The following is a 24,020-nucleotide window of genomic DNA, read 5'->3' on the forward strand; positions in this document are numbered from 1 at the left end:
ATATTTATTTATTTATTAGGTATACGATATTCTGTCTGTCAGGCCAGAAGAGGGCACCAGGCCCCATTACAGATGGTTGTGAGCCACCATGTGGTTGCTGGGAATTGAACTCAGGACCTTTGGTAGAGCAGGCAATGCTCTTAACCTCTGAGCCATCTCTCCAGCCCCCCCCCCCATGTGCAAGTATTAAAGGCATAAACCAGTGTATCTTCTTGCTCAGTAGGAGAAGTAAGGGCTTATTTAGATTAAAATCTCAGGCTACAGTCAGTCCCTTATTGTGAACTGATATTTTCCATTCTGAAAGATAACTTTGATAAGTATAACATTCTTGGTTCGTGGTTATTTACTTTCAGGGTTTAAAGTATTTCATTCCATGCTTTTCTGGCTTTTCTGGTTGCTGATAAAGGTCTGTGGTTATCCTTACATTTCTGTATGTGAGTTGACATTTTCTCATGCCCCTTCTAGTATTGGTCTTTACTTTGTATTTTTAACATCTTGACTGTGCTGTGTTGTGAAGTTTCTTCTCTGGTCATGAATATTTTGGAGTTCTGTGTTCCTCTGGTGTCTGGACGTCTGCTTCAGTCTCTAGTTAGGTCAGTTTTGGCTATAATTTTGTTAGATAATTCTATTCCATTTGATTTTAACTCTGCTCCTATTAAACCAATAATTCTTAGGTTTTGCTTTCTGAATATACTCCAGATTTCTGAGAAATATCATTCTTGCTACTTTTTTTCCTTTTATATGCCTGTTTATGTTATTGTCTCCATTTTGTTCTCCATATTTTGAACTTTGTTCCTCTGCTTATTTTTATCTGATGATGATCCTTTCTAATGTGGGTTCTATTTGATTGACCCTTTCTTTTATTTCATGTGTTTTTGTTTGATTCTTTTTCAGTGTTTCAGTCTCCCAGCTGATTTTCCCCTCCTTATTTTGAACTTTTGCCTATCTTGTCAAGATCTTGTGTAGATTTCTTTTATTTATGGATCCGTTTGTTTGACTCTTCTATATGATCATTAATTTCTTTTTATTTAAATTTTTAGATTTTTTATATATAAGAATGTTTTGCCTACGTGTGCTATGTAAGCAGTGTGCATCCCTAGTACCATGAGGTTAGGAAGAGAGTATTGGGTCCCCTAGAATTGGAGGTGATATACGGTTATGAGCTGCCGTGTGGTAACTGAGAACTGAATTCCAGTTTTCTATAGGAGCCGACTTTCAGTTTTGAATTGAACCTGGATTCTCTTGAAGAACAGTTGGTGTTCTTAACCACTGAGCCATCTCTTCAACCCTGATCAATAATTCTTTTAAAAAATAAGACTCTGAATTCTTTCTCAGACATTTCAGCTCTGTGATTTTGGATTCCATTGTAGGGGAGTTGATCAGTTGCATGTGGATCAGAGTAGACAGTTATGTCATATTCTTTGAGCTACTTTATTGTATATTGCACAGCTGCTGAAAAGGACTTGTCTTTCAGTTTTGGATTTCCTTCTGGTTCTACTTGGATGCCTTTTTTTTTTTTTTTCAGTCTTTCTGGATGGGTGTCTTCACGAAGTTCAGCTTTGGGGACTTGTGAAAACTGGTGTTGGTTGTAAAGTAGATCAATGAGGTTATCTGTATTAGGGTTCTCTAGAGGAACAGAACCTAAAGAATGAATATATACTTATACATACACACATAGGACATTTATTAGAACGGCTTATAGGCTGTGGTCCAACGAGTCCAATGGTGGGTGTCTACCAGTGGAAATTCCAAGAATTCAGTGATTCAGAGACTTAATATCTCAGCTGTTCTTCAATAAATGCCAGAATCCTGAGGAAGGAGGCTCTAACACCAGTGAAGAATGGACTTGCCAGCGAGAGCAAGAGCAAGTGGGCAAAGAGCAAGCTTTCTTCGTCCATGTCCTTTATATAGGCTGCCACCAGAAGCAGTAACCCAGAATAAAAGGGCTCTTCCCACCTCAAAAAATAGGGATTAAAGGTGGATCTTTCCACTTCAAATGATTCAATTAAGAAGAAAATCCCCCTGGCAGTGGTGGTACATGCTTTTAATCCCAGCACTTGGGAGGTAGGGACATACAAATCTCTGAGTTCAGTGCCAGCCTGATCTACAGAGGGAGTTCCAGGACATCCAAGGCTACACAGAGAAACCCTGTCTCAACCCCCACAAAACAGTGGGGTACTCTCATAGGTGTACTCACGTGTGTGTGTGTGTGTGTGTGTGTGTGTGTGTGTGTGTGTTTAGTTAATTCCAGATATAGCCAAGTTGGTAACCAAGACTAGTCATCACAAGGGTCCCTTGTCGCCTTGGCACACAGTCATCTCCTTTTGCTATGCTTAATTTCCAAAAGAAAACAATAACCAGGTCATAATTACTCCTAATATGATGTGGCTATCCCGTATACAATTACATGCATGTTTTATATTACATACAGGTTATAATTATGCCTACCATGATAGAACCCTCATACAACCACAAATGCATTACAGATTTTAGATTAGATGGCCATTCTTGTATTTATAAATACAGAAATACCTCTTCTGTATTTCTTCCACCCTCTGCCAGCACCTCAGCAGGTCTTGGATCTTTTCCTGCAGGAGTGACCCACACCTTCCTTCCTGAAGGGTCTGTGCCCTTTGTCACCCTGCCTGGATTAGGTTATTGTGGTTTCCCACTGACTTTAATCACAGGACATGGTAGCACCAAGAGACGCCCTAAAGAATTTCTTGTGCTCCAAACATAATCTTTGTTAACCTCCTTTCTTAATTCTCCATCACGGAGAAGCAATCCAGTTTCCCCCTGGTAACCTGGATCAGTCACCCTGCCTCACACCCGTATTCCTTTCTTAGCCTGTTGGCTTCAGGACTTCAGAAGCCCAAAGTGGCTGGGGAAAAGTCTGCACTTCCAGTTCAATAGAATATGTGTTGTGTCTCCTGGCAGGAGCATACCCCCTCTGGAACTAAAACTTCTAGACCAGTAGAACTTAAGATCACAGGAGCAGGAAGCAAAACATTCCCTAGTGCACCACTAGAGGTGATAGCGGGTGGACTGTTCCCCTTTCCACCCCTTGATGCCTGCACCTGTGGCTCCTGGCTATGGGGAAGAACCATGCCATATTGGACACTGATTCCAAACATACCGCCTTCGGGAGAACCTCGCCCCAGCCCTCCAGGCTGCTGCCACCTAACTGGCACTGTAACTGCCTTCAACAGGCTCTTCATTTTTCTATCAAGCAACCGAATCCACATGGTAAGACCAGGGGATTCCAAGCTCGTGGGCCCACTGTCAAATTCTCTGGCTGTGAAGGTTTCCTTGGCCAGAATCAGTGCTGTGTGGAATACCACGGCAGTGGATACAGCGTTGTAGAAGTCCACTGGTGCTGCTTTGGCAGAAGCATTATGTACAGGAAAGGCAAATCTGTAACCAGAATGACTATCTACTCCAGCAAGGACAAAGCACTGTCCTTTCCACAGAAGAGGTGGCTCGGTGTAGTCAACCTGCTACCAGGCTGTTGGCTGGTCACCCCGGAGAATGATGCCGTATCTGCGGCTCACTGTGGGTCTCTGCTTTTGGCAGACCTGTTACTTAGCAGCAGCTGTAGCCAGGTCAGCCTTCAAGACTGGCAGTCCACGTTGTCAAGCCCACACATAACCCCCATCTCTGCCACCATGACCACTTTGTTCACATGCCCATTGGGCAGTGGCAGGGATGACTGAAGAAAGAGATTGATCACACACAGAATGGGTCACCTTATCTACTTATTGAACTCTACTGAGTCACCTTTTGGTGAGCATTTACATGGGACACAAGTATCTTCGCCTCCTTTGCCCATTTGGAGAGATTTATCCGCATACTTCCCCAAATGTCTTCCTCACCAATTTTCCATTCATGCTCATTCCACGTCCTGACCATCCAGCCAATCCATGGCTACAGCCTATGAACCAATGAATAATTGCACATCTGGCCATTTATGGTTTCTGAACAAAAACACATATCATTGTGTCTGCCTGAAGTTCTTCCTATGATGAAAATTCCCTTTGCTGGTGTCTTTCAGGGTTGGCCCAGAAAGGGTTTGTGGTGCTGCAGCTGTCCACTTCTGGGTGGTGCCTGCACGATGTGCAGAACCATCAGTAAACCAGGCAGTCAACCAATTATAGGGGACACCCCATGAGGCTATAGGGGCCTGCTTGGCAGCAGACGGTATTGTCACAGGAGTAGAAACCAACTTCTTCATGTAACTTGTTTGTGCCTCTAGGACCTTCTTGAACTCAATCATATATATATACTTACATTTTGGCTCAGTGAGTCAAGAACACTCAGTTCATGATAAGCAGCTCAGGCCACATAGTAACTTGGTGGCCCATTGTCAAACATTCAGTGTCCACTACAGCCCAATAGCAGGTCAAGAGCTGTCTCTCAAAGGAAGAATAGTTGTCTGCAGACCATGGTAGAGCCTTGCTTCAAAATCCCAGAGACCTCTTATGTGATTCACCTACAGGGGCCTGCCTAAGGCTCCAAACAACATCCCTATCTGCTGTTGATGGTATTCCTCGAGCCTGCTAAGTCACATGGCTCAAGAGACTGGACCTGTTAAAAGCCATCTCCCATTACAGGTCCCTCTCAAAGCTGACCGCTTTCGAGTCACCTGGTATATGGGCTGGAGTAACACACCCAAGTGAAGAGTGTGCTGTCTCCCCAATCTAGGCCCACTAAACATCATGCTACTTTCTTGGTGGTGGAAGGGGTCGGATGCAATGTCTTATCCTTCACCTTAGGAGGAATGTCTATGCATGTCTCACACCAGTGGACTCCTAAGAATTTCACTAAGGTGGATTGAATTTTGGGTGATTTATTTCCCATCCTCTGATGCACGTATGGGTTACCAACAAATCCAAAGTGGCCGGCACTGCCTCCTGCTCACTTGGTCCAGTCAGCATAATGTCTTCAGTATCTGAACCAATGTGATAGTCTGTGGGAGAAACAGATGATCAAAATCCCTTTGAACTAAGTTATGACATAAGACTGGAAAGTAGATATATCCGTGTGCTTCTGTTGCTCTAAGACCACTTTTCATATAAAAAAAATCTGTATTTGTCAGGCTTCTCTAGAGGAACAGAACTTAGTGAAAATGTCTAATATATTTTTATATTATATAATGAATGTATTTATTATAAATATAAAATCCCAAATGATTTGTTTATGTATTAGAATGGGTTATAGGCTCAAAAGATCTATATTAAAGGGTATCTTACCAACTCAGAAAATCCAGAAGCTCCAGATTAAAAATTGGTCTTCCTACTTCAAAATGATTTCATTAAGAAAACCCTTCACAGATGTACCCAGCAGATTGAGTTATAGTTAATTCCAGGTGTGGTCAAGCTGACAACTAAGAATAGCCATCATAGGATCCCATCTTGGCTCTCAGTGTCATATGTGTTTTTGTTGGGGGTGTGTGTATGTGTGTATATGTTCATCAGAGAGATTGGCCTATAATTTTCTTTTTGCTATTGTTTTTTTTCTAGCTTGAGTACCAGGGTAATATTAGCTTCATAAAAGGAGTTTGATAGCATGCCTTCTTTTCTGTTCTGTAGATTTGTTTTAGAGATATTGATGTTAATTCATCTCAAAAGCTGTCACTTCAGACAAGGGGCTAATACCTAAAGTTTATGAAGAATTGCAGAAATTAAATACCAAGGGAATAAAACCACTAATTATTAAATGGGCAATTGCATTGAAATAGGCAGTTTTCAAATACGCAAACACTACAAATGGCTAATAATTGTTTTTGAATGTGTTCTCTATCCCTAGCCATCAGGGAAATGCAAAATTAAAACACTTTGAGATACTACCTTACCCCTACTTCACCCCTACCTTACCCTACTTACTTCACCCTACTTACCTTACCCCACCCTTACCCTACCTCATCCCAATCTGAATGGATGTCAACAAGAAATCTGCCATCAGTGTTGGAGAAGATGGGAAGAGAAAGGAACCAACCATATGCACTGCTGGGGGTGCAAGTTAATGTGGCCATTGTGAGCATCAGTTTGTAGGGTCCTCAAAAACTCAAAACAGAACCACAGTATAACCCAGCTATTTCCCTCCTGGGCTTGAACCCCAAGCTCTCCATATCCTGTTGTAGAGATATCTGGACCTCTGTGTTTGCTGCTGTATTCACTGTAGCAAAGAACTGGAAGCAGCCTGTTTGAAAGGTCAGTTTGTATATGAGCACGGCTCAGCTCTAGGAGGAAATGGAGTTTAAACGTTTGTAGTAAAGTGGGTAGACTTTGACTGTAGAACATCAAATGAGGCCAAGCAGCTTCAGTGGGAAGTTCCCAGGTGGGTGCACTAAAAGCCTTCCGTCCCTCATGGCAATCCCTTCCCTTCCACCCCAGTCCCTGTGCAACCCTGTTCTGGCTTTTCCTTGACTTCTCCGTAACACTGTAGTCTACCTTCCTTGGTAGATCCCAGTCCTTTACTAGGTACCTAGTCTTGTGGCTTTTGGACTGTAGCACAATTGAAAGCTTTGAAGCTAACATCCACATAGAAAAGAAACATTTGTCTTATTGGGTCTGTGTTACCTCAGGATGATTGTTTCTAGTTCCATCTATTTACCTGCAAATTTTGTAATTTAATTTTTCTTGACAGTTGAATAATATGCCATCGTGTAATGTTCAACATTTTATTATCCATTCATCTACTGATGGCTATTATTATTTCTGGCTATTATGAATAAAGTAGCAGCGAACATGGATGAGGAAGCGTTCCTGTGGTAGGATGTAGAGTCCTTTGGTGTAGCCCTGTCTTAGTCACTGTTCTGTTGCTAGGAAGAGACATCACGATCAAGGCAGCTCTTTTTTTTTTTTTTTAAGTTTTCATTTTGCGTTTTACATACTAACCACAATTCCTCCTTTCTCCCTTCTTCCTGCTCCCCCCCAACTTCTCACCCCCATCCACTCATTAGGGGAATAAAGCCTTCCTTGGGGGAGTCAACAAAGTCGGGCATACCAAGTTGAGGCAGTACCAAGCCCCTCCCCCCTGTATCATGACTGAGCAAGGTATCCCACCATAGGGGATGGTTCAAAAAGCCATTTCATACACCCAGGGTAACTCCTAGTCCCACTTCCAGGGCCCCCACAACAGATGAAGCCACATAACTGTTACCTACATTCACAGGACCTAGTTTGGTCCTATGCAGGTCTGCAGCTGCCCGTTCAGAGTCTGTGAGCGCCCACTAGCTCAGGTCAGCTGTCTGTGGTTTCCCTAATGATGAGCTTGATCCATCTTGCTCCTATAAGCCTTCCTCCCTTTCTTCAGCTGGAGTCCAGGAGCTCAGCCTGGTGCTTGGTTGTGGTCACTACATCTGCTTCCATCAGTTACTGGATGTAGGGTCTATGATGTCAATTAGGGTAGTCACTAATCTGATGATAGTGGAAGGCCAGCTCAGGCACCCTCTCCACTGTTGCTAGGAGTTTTAGTAGGAGTCATCCTTGTTGATTCCTGGGAGTTTCCCTAGCACCAGGTTTCTCCCTGACCCCATAATGACTCCCTCTGTCAAGATGTCTCTTCCATTGATCGCCCCTTCACCTCTTAATCTTCTAATCCTTTCAAATAGTTCCACTCTCTGGTAACCAAGCATTCAGATATATGAATGAGCCTACGGGGGCCATTCCCCAGGACTAGGATAGCTAGATCTTGAGATAGATTAATTCTCAGCTTTTTGAGGAAACTCTACATTATTTCCCCTTTCTTTTCTTATTATATATTTTAAAAAAAGAAAACAAATGGGGGCTGGAGAGATGGCTCAGAGGTTAAGAGCACTGGCTATTCTCCCAGAGGACCTGAGTTCAATTCCCAGCAACCACATGGTGGCTCACAACCATCTATAATGAGATCTGGTGCCCTCTTCTGACATGTAGGCATACATGCCAACAGCATGTTGTATGCATAATAAATAAATAAATATTTTAAAAACAAACTATCTTTTTTCTTTATACATACCAACCCGAGTTCCCGCTCCCTCCCGTCCCCCCATTCCATCTACTTACCCTCCACCCCACCCCCATCCACTCCTCAGAGAGGGTAAAGCACATTGCTGTGGGGAAGGTTCAAGGCCCTCCCTACTATATCTAAGCTGACTTAGGTATCCATCCAAAGAGACAGATTCCCAAAAACCCAGTACAAGCAGTAGGGATAAACCCTGGTGTCACTGCCAGTGGTCCCGCAGTCTGCCCCAGCCAGACAACCCCCACCCACATTCAGAGGGAAGTGTCCCCTCTCCCTGTGTCCTCACCAGGACCTTCTGCATTTATTTCATTGATCGTGGCCATTCTGACCGGAGTGAAATGAAGTCTCCATAGTGTAATCTGCAATTCCCTGAGGGCTTAGGATGCTGAACGTTTCTTTAAAGTGTTTCTTCACCATTTGTATTTCATCTTTTGAAAACTTCTGTTTAGGTCAACACCCCCATTTTTAACTAGGTTATTTATTTTCTTGTTTTTTTTTTCCTTTAGTTCTCTATTCTAGGTATGAACACTTACCAGATATGTAATTGATAAGATCTTTTCACTCTCTGTAGCCTCCGGTTTTGTCTGAACGATGGTGTCCTTTGCCACACAGAAGCTTTTGTTAACTGTTGTCTTAGTGCCTGTGCTACCAGTGTTCTGCTCAGAGAGTCCTTTTGTGTGCCAGTGAGTTCAAACCCAGTCTCTATTTCTTGTCAGTGAATCTGGTCTTCTGTGAAGGTCCTTGATGCATCTGGAGTTGAGTTTGCACAAGCTGATAGGTAACGGACCTCTTTCCACTCTTTGCATGTTAGCAACCCACTTTGACCAGTGCCGTTTGCTGAAGATGCTGTCTTTTCTGCACTGTGTATCTCTGACTTCTAAAATCAAGTGTGGCTAAATAGTGAGAACCTGTCTCAAAAAGCAGACTGACCACTGCAGAGAAGATGGTTCAGTCTAGTGGTTCTCAGCCTGGGGGTTGCCTATCAGATAGCCCACATATCAGATCTTCACATTGTGATTCATAACAGTGGCAAAGTTACAGTTATGAAGTAGCCATGGAATAAGTTTATGGTTGAGTCATCACTACTCCATGACCCGTGTTAAATTAAACCACAGGTTTAACTAGTTTGACATGTAAGCATAAAGTCCTGTATTTGGGTCCTGGGCACCCATATAAAGCAGTGTGTACAGCACATGCTTGTAATCCTAGCACTAGAGAGGCAGAAAGAGGAGAATCCCTGGAGCTTGCCTGCTAATTGGTCTTGCATACTTGGTAAGCTCCAGGTTCAGTAAGAACACTGTCTCAAAACGAAGGAGAAAGGAGGGAAGACGCCACATTACCAGAAAGAACAGGGAAGAAGAGATGGAATAATTAGTGTCATTTGGGAAATTATTGGTTTTTTTTTTTGGTCTGGTTCTTAAGTTTTCCTGTAATTAGATGAGGTAACTTGAGAAATGGACATGTGATTAGCAGTCTAGCTAAAATTCAGATTTTTATCCAACAGAAAATTAGTAATAAAGTTTTATTTGTGGTCAGTAAGTTGTACTTTTGCGATGTTTCTCAAAATACACTTCTAAGCAAATCAGTGATACAAATACGATTGCAAGAAAGTAGCATTCACTTCGGCGCGGTGGGATAGGGACGGTTCCAAGTACCTTTAGCAGAGGTTTTATTTTTTTTAGTAGAACTTGGTAACCACCTTTAGTCTATTCATCTTCAAAACAAAGATTGATTCCGTCAATGATACTGCATTCAAAATCACTTTTAGGGCAGGAGAATAAAAGTCTTTCTGGGTCTGGGGATCTAGGGTGGTGGCAGGGCACTTGGATAGCATGCATGACGTCCTGGGCTCAGTTTCCAGCACTGTAACGCAAACACACACTGCCAGTGTCTGTCCTCATGATGCCCACACAGTCATCATACATACACACATACACACGCTATACTACACACACACACACACTACACTACACAGATATACACACTACACTATACACATACACACTACACACATACACACTATACTATACACACAGACACATACACTACAGTACACACTACACACAGATGCACACACTACACTACACACATACACATTACACACACATACAGACACACCACACACTCATATTACACTACACATACTGTGTACACACATACTACACCACACACATACATACAACACTAAGCACACAGACACACTACACACATACACTACACACACATACTACACTACACACAGAGAGACACACATACACACTACACATATACAGACTCACACTTCACTACACACACATAGACACTACTCTACACACACACACAGCATGCATTTGCCCTCGGCCACTCCAGAGCCAGAAGTGGTGGTGTCACAGTGCCTCTGGTTCTACCCCAGGAGTCTCTCCATACCGTTATTTCTCCAGGGTCTTTTGTAAACCGTGTCCACTTTAGAAAGCACCTTAGTGTCCCCTGAAACCACATGCTCATTTTGGACACATGCCTGTGTCTCCAGGACCTTAACCTTCTGGTCACCTATAAAAGGTTAGTAATACGGCTAACTGTTGCCCTCCCCTCGCCTGTGTTCAGGAGCCTGTGCGCTAACACATGCTACCCCAAGTTCCTCGGTCTCCTATTTTCTCACTACCGCCCTGCCAACTTTAAAACCAGTTTTTAATGCCACTATCCTGTGTAAATAGTTGTACTGATTTTAGCTGCTTAGGAGTTCACCCCTGACACATACTGGAATTATATGGGAAGTTTTTTTGTTTTAAGTATTGACACTCAGGCCCCAGCCCAGAACAGTTCGTCAGTACTGACATATAATAAGCATCCGTATTTTGCCTTAAAGATTCCCAGGAGATGCTAATGTGTATCCAGAGTGGAGAGCCTCAGAGCCGCGTGGTCGTAGACTGGCTTGTTAGCCAAGTGTGTGTGCGCTACAGCAGTCTTGCCTGACGACCCTAACGCACCTCTTCCCCCATTCCTAGTCCGTCTTCTCGTTTTAGAACATACTGTCCCCTGCCTCAGCCTTTTCCTATACTGCTACCTCTTCTAGAATAACTTTCACTTTTTCCTCCCTGTGGGCATTTCTGATTCAGAACCTTCTGCACGCTACGGAGAGACTTGCATTCCTTCCTTTGGCTCTGTACTAATAATTATTTATAGATCTCTTTCCCAGAATATCCTGAAGTCCTAGAAGATACGGTCCTGTTGGCTTTATTCCCCTAGTAGATACGTATAAATAAGAATGATTGCGCAACATCCTGCCCGGTGTGGAGGAGGGTCAGGAAAATGTATGGGCGTGGGAAGTGGAGGTAATGCAGCATGGCAGGCTTGTAGTCTTCTGTTGTTTCTCGTATTTCTGCAAGAAGGAAAGACCAGGGCTCATAAAATGGCTCTGCGGGTGAGAATGCCAGGGGCCCCTGTGCAGGCATCATGACTTGAGGTTGATCTCCAGAACAAGCGCCTTGTTGTCCTCCGAGTGCGCATGCGTGCGCAAGTAAATAATGAAAATTATTTTTAATTAGGAATGATCAAAGTACGCGAAGTTTGTCATCTGGAACTAAAAAAGGTCCAAGCACTGTGCATTCATGAGTCTGACAGCAGTGTCATGCTCCCCGAGACTCTCCAGGGGTTCTGTGATCTTGAGTCAGCCTGAGGGTAGTGACAGCTGTTTCTCAGGCTCAGCAGAGTGTTCCAGTTTAGTTACGGGGATACGCAAATATAGACACTCCTGTAGTGTGTGCTCGCAGTTTTGATCTCAGCTGGGCCTTTGTGTTGTAGCTGCTGACTAACCCTTCTCCTGGCTATTTTAAATACTTTTTTTCTATATGTTCTAAAGACTAGTAAGTGTGACTTTGTTCTTCCTTTTTTTTTCATTACCCAGTATTAAGTTGATTTTGAAAGAAACTGCCTTATTTTGTAAATCACCTCATACAGACTCTTGGATATTGGCCTTGAGTTTTTCTTTTCCCTTTGTCTCAGTTCTCTGTCATGGACACTGACCACCACAAAGCCCCTAGGAGCGGCAGTAGTGACTCAGAGCTGGTGCACGGGTGAGTTCTAGTCTGATGTGACCTCTGCACTCATCACAGCTCCCTGCGCTCATCAAGTAGTGATGCCATCGAAGTAGCTGCTCGTTCCTGTAATGATCATGAATAAGGACAGCATTTTTCTTTTTAAAAATCAAAGTAATGGCTGGAATCTGTGACCGTTACTCTTGCATCTGTCATTGAAAAGAGGGTTTTTTTTTTTTTCCAGCTCTAAGACTCTGATTTTTTAAAAGGCAGCTTTTTTTTTTTTTCAGTGCGGTTTACAGGAAAAGTTCTCAATTGCGGAAATCAAAAAAGACAACTTTCTGTCATTGTCAAAGAACTTTTTGATGGTAGAATCAAAGAAGTGGGAAATATGTCCTCCCTGGCAATTTGAGGAATATGATGTCAAAGAAAAATAGGAACCAACTCTTACAATGAAAGTATTAAGGTCTAAAATAGATAATTGTCTATTATTTTGTAGTGTACAGCAACCAAGGCCATCCGAGGCCCCTTTGTCCAGTCTTCTTGAGAACCAGTGCCTGTGGAGGAACCCATTTCTGTGTTTATGAGAACAAACTCCGGGATTATTATAATCACTGAGCTATTATGGTTCTTTGAGCTAAGTTGCTTATCCCCTGACTCCGGGTTTTTATTGTTTTGTTTTTGTTTCTTGTACTTGCTTTAAGAAATGAGTGGTCACCACAGTACTTTTGCCATGAATTGCTTTGTTTCTGAGGATGCACTCAGGTACATTCCTGGCATTAGCCATCTTTTGGATTATAGCCAGCTATAACAAGAACATTCCATCGCCATAATTTCAAGTTGATTTTAAACTGCCTTCCCTATGCTTCTCAGGTTATCCGGTTGGAAATGGATCGTGTTTGATCACAGCAAAAAGAAGGGGAAAACTAGAAATTAAATGCTTAGCTAGGCATCGTGTGGCGCACGCCTTTAATCCTAGCACTTCACAGTCAGAGGCGAGTGGATCTCTGAGTCTCAGGTCAGCCTGGTCTACAGAGTGAGTTCCAGGATAGGCAGGACTACATAGTGAGATTCTGTCTCAAAAAAAAAAAAAAATTACAAATACCAAAAGGTCTGAGATGTAACTCAGTGGTAGAGCATTTGTGTAACAGTGGTAGGGGTGGCCTTAGGGTCAGGCCACGTTACCAGAAAGAACAGGGAAGAAGAGGTGGAATAATTAGTGTCATTTGGGAAATTATTGGTTTTTTTTGGGGGGGGGGGTCTGGTTCTTAAGTTTTCCTGTAGTTAGGGAGGTAAATTGAGAAATGGACACGTGATTAGCAGTCTGGCCTAAAATTCAGATTTTTATCGAACAGAAAATTAGTAATAAAGTTTTATTTGTGGTCAGTAAATTGTACTTTTGCGATGTTTCTCAAAATACACTTGTAAGCTTCTAAGCAAATCAGTGATACAAATACGATTGCAAGAAAATAGCATTCACTTCGGCACGGTGGGATAGGGACGGTTCCAAGTACCTTTAGCAGATTTTTTTTTGTTTTAGTAGACCTTGGTAACTATTCATCTTCAAAACAAAGATTGATTCTGGCAATGATACTGCATTCAAAATCACTTTTAGGGCAGGGGAATAAAAGTGTTTGGGGGGCTGGGGATGTAGGGTGGTGGCAGGGCACTTGCCTAGCCTGCATGACGTCCTGGGCTCAGTTTCCAGCACTGTAACGCAAACACACACGCGCACACACACAGTAATTTTAGTTAGACCCTATCACTACTTCCAGTAAAATTAGTCTGAAACTAATAAGCTTTTGTTAATCTACTTTTTGAATTGCTGTGACTCTGCTTCTGGATCTCAAGTCATAGTGCACTTAAGATTTCACATTAGCTTAAACAACAATAAATGGCAGAAATAAGATTGCACCTAATACGCCCGCATTTGTTTTTCCGTTCATCACTGCTCTGCTTTGAAGCTGGCACTGTACTGTCTGTGTAGCAGCGTCAAGCACAGCAACCTGTACAGTCAAGTACGGAATTACCGCCTTGACGAGACAGGAGGAAGCCGCCCGTCTGAGAAGAGAGCAGGCCCAGCCTTATTTCTCTTAATTGAAGCTGGTGTTGGGAAATGGGAAGATATATTTGAGCCTTGTACTCAAATATAAATAATCTGTGAGTGCAAGAGAAGGAATAAGGGAACACTAAATTCTACTTAGCACATTCTACTCCAAGGTAATGTTCTGATTAGATCGTATCAGCATGAGACCCGAGAGATGCTTTATCAGGGGACCCAGGGTCCATTCCTGGCACAACTCTATGGAGGCTCACAGTGGCCTGTGATTCCAGTTCCAGGGGATCTAATGCCTCTGTGGACTCCTGCACATATGTGGTACACATACATACCCTTAGTCACATACAATATACACATACACATAAAATGAATATTTTAAAATTTATCTCTACATAGCTAGTCCATATATATCTATTTAGAACTGGAGATGTAACTCAGTGGTAGAACCTTTGCCTAGCACATACAGGGCTCTGGTTCCCTCCCTCCTAGATATTACACACACATATGCAGACAGAGAAGGAGAGAGAGAGGGAGGGAGAGGGAGAGGGAGAGGGAGAGAGTCCATCTGTCTATAGTCTGTGCGTTCATCTCTTGTCTCTGCCTCATTGTGCATGTGTAAGCGCATATTAACAAAATGCTTAGGCCAGGCTCTCCTGTGCATGCCTTACAGAGACAACTCATTTCACCTTCATAATCACACGCAGACGTCTCTAGTTATTATCCTTGCTTAGAGACGACGAGGCCGAGGCATTGCTGTAGACCCCATCTCTCACTGACTACTTCACAGTGTAGATTTGGAGAACTCAAGTAACCTAGCAGCGATCAAGAAAACATTAGTTGGAAGGGCTGAAATCCGAGCCCAGGCTGTCATTTCTCCCTCTCTGTTGCCTCTCTGCTTCTGGTTTCTGCATAATGTTCCTTATCATTTTGTTACAAAAACTTGATCTATTTGCAGAAGCCTCAATTCAAATGTCATTTCTTCCTATATATCCTTTGTAATTTACATACTTTTCTTACATTCCTATAGGAGTGAACTCTTTTTTTTTTTTAAGATTTATTTATTTATTATGTATACAGTGTTCTGTCTGCATGTATGCCTGCAGGCCAGAAGAGGGTGCCAGATCTCACTATAGCTGGTGGTGAGCCACCATGTGGTTGCTGGGAATTGAACTCAGGACCTCTGGAAGAACAGCCAGTGTTCTTAACCTCTGAGCCATCTCTCCAGCCCTGGAGTGAATTCTTACCCCTTGGGATATCATAAAAGGTATGTGCACTGCCCTGACTCAGATTATATGGTTCTTCTTCCCCAACTCCCGGTCCCCCCGGATAGGTTTCCTCTGCATAGTCCTGGCTGTCCTGGAACTTACTATGTAGACCTGACTGGCCTCGAACTCAGAGATCTGCCTGCCTCTGCCGCCACTACCACCTGGCAGGTTACATGATTCTTAAAGCAAAAATTGTCACGGGCCTCTTGCTGTTCACATGCTTTTTGAAAATTCCGGCAAGTTTCATAGTAGCAGGAACCAATGGCTTTAAAAGGTTAAGTGAATGGCTGTTATAGTACAAACTGCTCAGCTGAGTTCTAGGAGACTTAAAAAATTACCCTGGATATGAGCATACTTCATCGTATACATATATGAAATTCTCAAGGAATAAGCAAAAAGTTTTCAAATATGAAAAATGTAGATACTATAATAAAAGTATTTTCTTTGCACATATTTTTGTAGGGAAGAGATTGAAATACAACTTTTCATCAATTCTGATAAAAAATGCAAATTACATCATAGTGTTAGAATGACGTTGCTGTTTATCAGAAGTATTTTTTTAAACAGTCTTGAGTTTCCTAATTATTTACGTCCTTTGTTTTTTAACTGACAGAAAACGTATGGTGAAGAAAAGCTGTTTAATCTTTCAGAGTTCTGTGTTTGTGTGTATATTAATGATACTTTTTTTTTTTTTGAGATAGGGTTTCTCTGTAGCTTTGGAGCCTGTCCTGGAACTCGCTCTGTAGACTAGGCTGGCCCCAAACTCACAGAGATCTGCCTATGTCTGCCTCCCGAGTGTTGGGACCACCACCTGGCATAAATGATACTCTTAATTCATTGCTAAGATTTTCTGTGGATAATACTAATGTGATCATTTGTAAGGCTAGGATAGAAATGTATGTTTTAATGAGCTTTTGCTGCAGGATGACACTGAAGACACTCTTGGGAGATTAAGTCACTAGGATTGTGAGTTCAAGGCCAGCTTGGTCTAAAGAGTGATTGATTATACAATCTCAAAAGCAAGGCTCTGGGCACTGTAGCTTGTGTCCAGATGGCCAAGCCAGAGTCAGCGTGGGAAGGGACTGCCCAATGACAAGGCTGGAGTGAATAGGGACACTATGACAACAGTCTGCAGCTTGGTGTCCCTGTGCATTGTCTAGCCAGAATCCCAAGTTCGAATTCCACCCAAGGCTAGGCATGTCGGGTGATGTAATAGAGGAACATCAAAGAGGTTGTGGCCGTAACAGCGTTTAAAGACTGTTCGCACGCCTCAGGTTTCCTCGGAATGCTTAGCAATCATTTGAACTTCCTTTCAACTTTTCATATTCTGAAGCGTTGAGCTTTAAAAGTGGAGCGTTTGATCTTCACTCGTTAAATACCCAATTGATCTTCGGCAGGTGCTCCGCTGACGTGACATAGTCACTTCACAGCCATTTATTGAAAGCACCTGTGGCCCAGCGTTGTCAGTCATCTTGGGGAGCTCTCAGCCTGCCCTTTGATGTCAGCATTATTGTCACCATTTAACACTTGAGGAAGCAGACACAAGTCAGCAATGTCCTTATGGTCACATGGCCCAGAGGCAGTACCTTACAGTTAGTCCCAGAGCTTCCATTCAATGGATTTCTTCCCTCATGGGTTGGTACTTTTTTTTTTTTTAAAGCATGCACTTCGTTAAGGCTTTGAATGATTTGTATAATCCTCTGAAAACCTGAGAGCCATGGCGAACCCTGGAAATTCCCCCTGCTTTACTGCTTTCAATATTTGGATGAAATATAAAGGGCTAAGAATCGAAACCTTACAACTTAGTCTAGATAGAATTTTTAGGTATTTTGGAATATTTCGTCTTTTTACAATCCATGACTCTTTGAGGGCTCCAGAATACAATATAGCATGTATATTTATTCTGGATCTTAAATTTTAAATTTCATCAGAAAAATAATCTCTGTTTAAGAACTGAGCTACGTCCTTTGTGTTCCTGGCTCCCTGTATCATATGACATCAAAATGTGAACTCCTTGATCACCTAGATTTGTCTTCTATCCCTGTCCCCGCACTTAGCACCAGAGCCAGCAGCACCCCACAGTATTGCGCCACGATATTGTAACTGCATACCATACCTAGGAAGGAGACCCTTCTTTTGATTTGCTTATTTATTTTAACCCTTTCTCAATGGTCTCTCTCCGCCTTGGTTTCCCTTAGCTTTCAGTTTGTCCCTGAGTACTACCAGGCTAACCTCAGCTCTCTTTACTCTTTGGGGTCACAGACCCTTTTCATAAAATTACGGGGAAAAAAGTTAACACTCCAGAAGAGTGCGCAGTGAACACAGGGCATTTTGTTTATTTTAGAGGTTCAGAGTCCAAAGCCTTGAGTCTTTGCATCCTTGAGGACAGATGCAGCTCAGAGAGCTCTGTGAATATGAAGACGATGAATATGGCCCAATACAAAACTGGAAACTTATTTAGAATATGAGATTTTTGTGAAACAGTTTGTAACTTGATTGCACATTCTCAGCATGAACTCTGCAGATAACAGTGTTGTGTTGAAGTGTCAAGGGTCTGATACTCCCCTTCTAGACCTAGAACACACACATAGCTTTTGATTTTTTTTTTTAACTGATGACGAACCAAGCAAGCAAGTGTCTAAAGTGAATTAGAAGGTGCACTGTTTCCTTCATAGGTGTTGTTTCTTGTGATTATTGTCTTCTTTTTTTTTTTTTTTTTTTTTTTTTTTTTTTTTTTTTTTTTTTTTTTTTTGTTNTTTTTTTTTTTTTTTTTTTTTTTTTTTTTTTTTTTTTTTTTGCATTTTTGGTTTGTTACTTGTTTTTGAGACAGGGTTTCCCTGTGTAACAGCCCTGACTGCCCTGGAATTCTCTCTAGACCAGGCTGTCCTCAAACTCACAGAGATCCACCTGCCTCTTCCTCCCAAGTACTGGGATTAAAGGTGTGCGCCATTGCTACTCCTCCCAGTGGATGCTTGTGTTTTCAGACAGGGTGGTACGGGAAACAACAGGCCCATACTTGGAGATTTGACATAAGAGGAACTAGAAAATTGCCCAGTATTTCTCGCTTCAGAATAGACCTTACAGTGCAGTCTGGATCTTCCACAATGCAAAATATGACGTGTGGGTCAATTCAGCATTTTGTTTTTAGCTAGATGAGAACATAAAGAATTTTTTTGCCCAGAGAGCTTCTTACTGAACACAAGCATTTTTGGATGATAATATTTTTTTGTTAAAATTAGCCCCACAGTGTCCTCTGTTGGCATTAAAAAATTCTAGAGTAAGTTTGCTGACAATCACCTGTTAATCAGAGGTTAGCCCTCTGGTTAGTGAGGCTTGTTTTCTTATTTTCTCCGGAAGCTTTGGGCGAAACGGCCTAGAGCGCACACCAGCTGCCGTTCAGTGGGGTGGGTGTGTCCTGTCCGCAGCAGCGTAGGTTGGTCACGGGGCTAGAGTGTCAGGTACGCAAACAGCCATCATTATAAACAACACGAGGAAGATCATATTAGCAGTGTGTGCCAATGAAAGCTAACCATTGGCAACTTTTGGCAAGCATGTCACAGATGGAGCTGTGCTCTTTAAGAGTCCGGTTGTGTTGTAGTGATCCGTGCTATAGACCTGTGGGTCGCGACCTCTTCGGCGGGTGGCATAGCAAACGTCCTGTGGATCAGATCTTTACATTACAGTTCGTAACAGTAGCAAAATTACAGTTATGAAGTAGCAACAAAATAATTTTATGGTTGGGAGCCACCACAATGTAGGAATATTAAAGGAAGGTTGAGAAGCACTGGTATATGGGAGACACTGAAGCCCCTGAGCCTGGACCTGGGTTTGGAGTGTTGAGTTCAGTAAGTCCCCTGACCGTTTGTTTGTTTGTTTGTTTTATAAGGAAACAAATAACTCTGAAAAGATACGTAGGATTTTAGGCGTGTTGTTAATGTGGCGCCAGGTCAGAGAGGCTTTTGGAGGAAGGTGGCGTAATCCAGTTGTCTTCCAGGCAGAGTTACTTTGTGTCTGTTGGGAGGGCAGGTGACTGGAGGTTTGATTGAAGAAGTATCCATTCAGGGCATAGGAACTAACTAATATGCTTGAAGCTAAGCATTCTGAATCATCCGTGGTGGACGCTACACAGTCTATGCCTTTGTTCTAAGTTGTAGTTGGTGAGAGCATTGTGTTCTAATTTTCTTTTAAATATTGGCTGTGGTTTGGAGTCTTGAACTGTTTGCTTGGGTTTCAGTATATTTAGAGAATGATCATTTGCTCCAACAGAGGACAGTTCTTCTGGTTGTAGCCAGCCACACAGGGCAATGCATTTCACAGTGCATTTGATAAACTGGAGATGTTTGCTCTCAGTTGTGGGTTTTGTTGTTGAAGTGGCCATGTGTCCTCATAGCGTCTCCCTGGGAAGTAGAGAAGAGAGCAGAAAGCGAGTGGGTAACCTCAGTGGATGTCCCAGATGTCCCGCGAAGAGCAGACACTGCTGCCACCTTGTTGTCACAGTTGTCGGACCCGAATGTGCTTAAACACCAGGCACTTGCCTTCTCGGGAAAAGACCTCCTCGCTTTTTCTCTGTCGGTGCCTGCAGAGCCGACTTGAAGTCAGTCAGTGGTGCCCAACTGGATTCAGTAATTAGCGTAATCGTGATGCTGTGCATTGTTCGGCAGGGCACACCCCTTGGTCAGAGTCCCATAAAGAGGACACCAGTGTTGTCCTAGTGAATAAATCCCGGCCCACATGATGCAAACCAGCGTGTTCCTGCCTGCTGCTCGGCTGCAGTTAATTTTAGCCAGCGTTTGTTCTGAGTTGTAAAACTGTGTACCCAAGTAGAAGTTAGCGAGCTGCAATGTGATTGCCGGGCCTGATAAGATAGGCATCTGTTTCAGACTCCAGATTGTGTTGATGATCCAGAGAGAAGACCTCTGAAGAACTGTGCTTCGGATTCTCTTTCAAGCTACTTGTGAGTACTCTGGGGATTTTAACATTTCTCTTTGTTCTCTGTACCTTAAATCTCCCTGAAGTGACTATCATGGTAATTGTATATGCCTTGGGAAAACCAGTGTGGATGCTGCGACCGTCCGTGTCAGAACAGTGATCCGGTGCTTTCTTTCCAAGTGTGCTGCTGCGAGCACCTCGACTTAATCAGCTCTCCCCGGAGAAAGTATTTGATTCTCACCTCATCTTATTTCTTCAGTCGTAGATTAACCCTTATTTTGAATGTTAAAATAGTAGATTGGTAGAAATGGTTTCTGTACACAGAAATGTCACTGTGTTTCTAATCTTTCTTCTCTCTGGTAGTCACTGTGGGGGAAACATGTTGAAAGTTAATTCCTGTTCTACCCCACTCAAGTGGATCTGCTGCAGAGACAAACGTTGCCTCACCAAATGTATAGATGGAAAATATCTTTTTAAAGGAAAAGCTTATGCTTAAAAATAGACCTTTCCCTGCCTAAGGAAAATAACTTTATAAGAACCCATTTAGGAAGAAGGTCTTGGAGCAGTGGTTCTCAGCCTTCCTAACGCTGTGACCCTTCAGTACAGTCTCTCATGCTGTGGTGATCCCCCCCCTCCCCCCCCCATAAAATTATTTTTGTTGCTACTTTATAACTGTAATGTTGCTACTGTTATGAATCAAAATGTACATATTTTTGGACATAGAGGTTTATCAAAGGGGTTGTGACCCACTGTTCTAGGGGATGATTTCAAGTGGTTGACTTTGTTATTAAAAGTTTCTAAAGCTCTGAGCTGCTTTCCAGCTTGGCCAGCCCCAGCTTAAGTCTAGACTGAAGGAAGGCAAGATTCCAGTGTTACTTTGAATCGAACGCAAGTCACCCTGCATAGTTTGAACTGTGTTTACCCTTCAAGTAGAATGACTTCAAGTCAAGCAGCTTGTTAGTAGCATAGAATCTAAAAGGAATCTCTCTGTCGGTTAACATGTAAATTATACCCGCTTTTAGGAATGTGGAATTTTTTTTTTTAATGAAACAGTTGTTCGCCCATATCTCCATCTATAAGCAAAGAGGGAGGCAAACCCAGGGTTAGTTATGTCATGTCCCCATTTTACAAGACTTTACCTAAAGGTTTCTTTGTTGTTCGGTGTTGTCTGATTCTAATGACATAAGGTGTCCGCGATGGAAGGAGATGGTGAGTGGTGTATTTGTAGGAAAAGAATGTAAGAATTGAAAATAGCACTGAATTCCCGGGCTATTTTTAGATAGAAACATTTTTTGAAGCTTAGCCTTCCGAGCAAAAGAGAAATCTGTAATTATAATAGAAAAGGCCCTACTGTCATCTTGAGCTGAAAGGGCTCTGTTCTGGCAGATGCTCCGAGATGCTCATCGCAAGATCGCTGCAGCTCTTGACCTTCTGTTTGCCCTTGCTAAGAAGCCCCTGGGAGCCCTTGAAGTATTTATAATGATGTACTCTGGTCATGCTAGTTTTCAAGCTAAAATTAATTTGATCATTGTAGTTTTTAATCTTGCCCAAACGAAAAGCTGATTAGTATTTATCCAGTTTGAATGTAACAGAAAGAGGTTTATCTGTTAGTGGGAAGCTTGTGTTCTGGGACAAATTGCTAAAATGCCCCTAGACACTTGTTGCAGAATGTGCATTAGTGATTTCTGCATGGTGGGAGTGATAGGTTCTTCAATGCGGGACTATGCAACTGGTGGTGTTGGGGGCTGCTCCCATGATTCTTTTCAGTACTGGGTGTGTATCCTTGGTGTCCCAGGAAGGGCCACTTGTCAGAGATCCCTCATGAGTGGAATTAGTTATGTTGAGTAGTTGTGACTTGGAATGCAACAGATTACAGTGAGCTCGACTCTGTGGCCACACATGGGAGGTCGCATGCTAAGCAACACGGGCTGCCTCCGTACTGCAGGAAGAGCCCGGCTGGAACCTGCCTGCCTTGCTGCCCCTCCACTCCAGGTCTGCCCGGAGGTCTGTGGGATCTGCTCCCACTGGCTGCCTGCCCTCTTACCTTCCTCCTTGCCTTAAATCTTGCTGTGCTGAGGCAGTAGGTTTACTCCACCGTTCCTTTAATTACAGCCTTCTACTCCAGAGCCTCGAGGAGCTTAGCAGCAGCCTTTGGTCTGGCTCCCCTTCATTCACGTGCTCTCTGTTTGTTTAGCTGGTTGGTTGGTTCATGTGGGGATGTGAATAGCGTCCAGGACCTCCAGTACTCGCAAGCACTCACCGTCTGGAGTTACCTCTCCAGACCCCACATCAGGGCTTTAATCAAGCAGCAGCTTGTCTGCCTGGCCAAAGGCATCTGCATTCTACAACAGGTTGTCTTTGCTCGGTGATTACATTCTGGAACATTCTCTTTGAAAAGGCAATTTGGCAGAAAAATGTTGTGGTGTGCCTAGTTTCAACTGTCTTGTCTAAAATGAAAGGAGAATGGGCAGAGTGGAGGCTCCAGTCAATAGCTGCCGGACGGCCCGGAAGAATGCTGATGTTTCTGGGAAATACTGGGACTGCTGTTGTTATGTGCTGAGCACCTCCACAGCGCACACAATACACAAAGAGAGCACAGTGCAAAGAGCTCACGCGCTAAAGCTCGGCGGTGCCAGAAACGGGGGCCCTGACATGCAGTAAACAAATTGGCAGAAAGACAATGTGAAAAGGGAGAAGTGGGAATTGGGAGCATGGGTGTTTTGAGGGCACGGTAGCGTCTGTTTCTCTGGCCACTTGCAGCACAGGATTGGGACGGGCGTTTGTGTCCTGGTGCAGCTTTGCTCTGGGGGGGGGGGGGGCAGAGCCCCATTGTCCACTCCCAGTCCTTATCACTGCCACCAAAGGAGGCATTGACGTTTCCATCACTTGAAGCTATTGTTGGGTGGTGGCCTCAGATCTAGTATGACAGTAAAAGCAGGCTCCTCTGTTAAACTGTTTAGACTTGGAAACCTGACCTTGAGTTCCAGGTTCTGTATTCTCTCCGCGGGGTCACTAGGCCCCGTTCTGTCTTAGAACGCTGCGCTGTGGCATCTATCTGGTTTCTCAGAAGATAAGCGTTCTTAAGGTCTGTGCCACACCATGGAAGCTCCCGGAGAGTCAGGAACACGTGACAAGGAGCGCTAACAGGGCAGCGTTGGTGACAAAAGACCCGTGAATGTTGCTTCTGAGTCATTTGCCCTGGCAGGTCGCTGACTCGGGTTCTGGGTCTTGTTTATGGCTCTACATCAGAAAGAAACTTGGGGACATTCAACAAAGAACTTCAGGAGAGGAGAAAAAAGAGCCAAGGGTTGGAAATAATAGCTACAAGAAGAAGAGGTTAGAGGACTTCTGTTGTTTAGCCTGGAAGGGAGGAAACCGCCCAAGGGACTCTTGCATTTTCGTCCGGATACGTTTGTGCGTTGACAGTGAAGAACAGCTGGCACTGCTGCCCTTGGGAACGTAAAGGTTCAGGTACAGTGATTGCCGCGGTGTGGCTGCCACCTGCCAGCTTCAGTACCGCCTGGGAACACTTCGGGAATACAGGTTCTCGGGCCGGCCCAGACCTATTGATTCGGAAGTGGTGGGGAATACAGGTTCTCAGGCCCACCCTGACCTATTGATTCAGGAGTGGTGGGGAATACAGGTTCTCAGGCCCACCCAGACCTATTGATTCGGAAGTGGTGGGGAATACAGTTTCTTGGGCCCGCTCAGACTTATTGATTTGGAAGTGGTGAGGCTGGAATCCAGGGC

General features: G+C 43.4%; 1 protein-coding gene across 5 annotated transcripts in view; it reads left to right on the forward strand.

Annotated features, from left to right (window-relative positions):
* Slc20a2 (solute carrier family 20 member 2) overlaps positions 1-24,020 on the forward strand; it is an 89,439-nt gene that overhangs the window by 13,188 nt on the left and 52,231 nt on the right. For 2 of the 5 annotated variants that reach the window (XM_050146675.1, XM_050146676.1), the window contains exon 1: positions 20,216-20,295. The exons of 2 other annotated variants lie outside the window; for them this stretch is intronic. The gene's annotated coding sequence lies outside the window, so the exon portion shown is untranslated. Of the gene's footprint in view, positions 1-20,215; positions 20,296-24,020 lie in introns of those variants that run through there. One more of the 5 variants, XM_050146674.1, reaches the window with a different exon arrangement.

Source organism: Alexandromys fortis, unplaced genomic scaffold, assembly GCF_014885135.2.
Source record: "Alexandromys fortis isolate MF-2015 unplaced genomic scaffold, M_Fortis_MF-2015_v1.1 scaffold_55, whole genome shotgun sequence".
Classification (NCBI taxonomy): domain Eukaryota; kingdom Metazoa; phylum Chordata; class Mammalia; order Rodentia; family Cricetidae; genus Alexandromys; species Alexandromys fortis.